Here is a 1,986-nt window from a genome sequence, read left to right as displayed (position 1 = left end):
CAGACATTATGATTGTTTAGTTCTGTCATTCAAAAACAGAATGAGTTCCAGTTCTTTCAGAATGAGCCCTCTAACAAATAATTGTAAGTAGGTATATATACTTTTTGGAAAATGGAGAAAAGGGCACTAGAAGACTAACTTTAAAAACTGTATTCCCGGGTCGGGCACGGTGGCTCATGCCTGTAATCCCAGCACTTTGGGAGGCCAAGGTGGGCAGATCATAAGGTCAGGAGTTCGAAATCAGCCTGGTGAATTTTGTAGAGATGGTGAAACCCCATCTCTACTAAAAAAAATACAAAAATTAGCTGGGCATGGTGGTGTGAGCCAAGATCTCACCACTGCACTCCAGCCTGGGCAACAGAGCGAGACTCCATCTCAAAAAAACAAAAACAAACAAACAAAAAAACTGTATTCCCCTCTAGTATTTTTATATATGTAAATATGTATATAAAATGTGTATATTTATGTCTTTAATTCCAGTGAACATTAAATTTTTACTTTGCTTTCTTTCACTTAACGATAATCATTTCTAGTATTTATAATCTTTGTAATTAATGATTTTTAAAGGATGAAATATATAGATATATCACAACTTAATTAAAATTAATTTTTTTGCTATTATAACATTGAAACTTGCAAGCATTTTTGTACACTTTGATTTATTTTTTTTAGAAAAGAATCTCCCAAATTTAGATAATTGATTCAAGGGGTACAAACTTTTTTCCTTGTTTAAAACTGTTATGCCCCAGCTACATTGGGAGGCTGAGGTGGGAGGATTGTTTGAGCATGGAAAGTCTAATGAATCATTATTGTTATCACTTGAATGTATACCTTTTTTATGTTTTTCTTTAAATGAGATAATACTGAATTTTTAAAAAACCAGTTTAAATTTATCATAAACCTCTTTTTTTTTTTTTTGGACCATAAACACATTTCTATAGCATTGTTACTTGTTTTTTTTTTTGTTTTTTTTTTTTCCCTACTTTGCATTAAGGCTTGCAAAATCTGTAGCATTTTTAATGTTATATGATAGTCTATGGTGAGTATGTAATTCATTTAACCAGTTAATAGCTGTGCTATTAACATAGCATTCTGGAGATGTAAGTTGAAGCCCATGAAACTCTTTAGCTTTAAATCTTACTATTATTCTAAACAATACTAATGAGAAAATGCATTGTTTCTACTGTGATTGTATTTTGGTAAGCATTTCACTTATTTTATCTATTTAAAAACTGATTGATATAGTTGTCTAGTACAGTTTTCATATAATGTTTTATTTACATTTGCCAAGTAGGTGTTCATAGTGTTCTCTCCTCTAAATGGGACTTAATATCAAGGAGCTCTGTGTTGCACTGATCTTTCAAAATGTTCACAGAGCTGGAAGATTTCAGAATTTTGAGACCCTTCTTTGAATGAAGGGTCCTTAGATGTAATGCTTGTTGTGCTCACCGATTATTTAAGAAGTTGGATTATAGTCAAGTTTGACCGTACTGCCTTCTGTCTTTTGGGAGAGTTACCAGAATTAGAATTGAACAATACTGGAGTAGCACAGAAGGACTTTAGGGATATTATTTAACCTAACTTTTTCATTATTCAGACGGGGATTATCTAAACCTTAAGTATATTAAGTGTTTTGTTCTAGGTTACGGTGCTAAACTGGTTACTAGAGCCTGCTCTAGAATTCACAGCTCTTGCTTCTTTGTTTTTTGTGATGGTTTTATACTACACTGGATAATGGTGTCTCGTTAAAACTCATGGAATCCAAGGATTGCTCTCTTACTGGAATACCAGGATGGCCCTCTTGCTAGAATACAGTGTATTTTTTTTTTTTTGAAACGGAGTCTCACTCTGTCGCCAGACTGGAGTGCAGTGGTGCAATCACGGCTCACTGCAACCTCTGCCTCCCAGGTTCGTGATTCCTCTGCCTCAGCCTCCCCAGCAGCTGGGACTACAGGTGTGCACATCATACCCATAGTTCCTCACCTG

General features: G+C 34.5%; 1 protein-coding gene across 1 annotated transcript in view; it reads left to right on the top strand.

Annotated features, from left to right (window-relative positions):
* SMURF2 (SMAD specific E3 ubiquitin protein ligase 2) overlaps positions 1-1,986 on the top strand; it is a gene marked incomplete at its 5' end in the record, with an annotated part of 50,834 nt that overhangs the window by 8,326 nt on the left and 40,522 nt on the right. The gene's annotated exons all lie outside the window — the stretch shown is intronic.

This window comes from Mandrillus leucophaeus, unplaced genomic scaffold (genome assembly GCF_000951045.1).
Source record: "Mandrillus leucophaeus isolate KB7577 unplaced genomic scaffold, Mleu.le_1.0 Scaffold530, whole genome shotgun sequence".
Lineage (NCBI taxonomy): Eukaryota > Metazoa > Chordata > Mammalia > Primates > Cercopithecidae > Mandrillus > Mandrillus leucophaeus.
The sequence above is the reverse complement of the archived record's forward strand: the minus strand, read 5'-3'. Positions and strand labels throughout refer to the sequence as shown.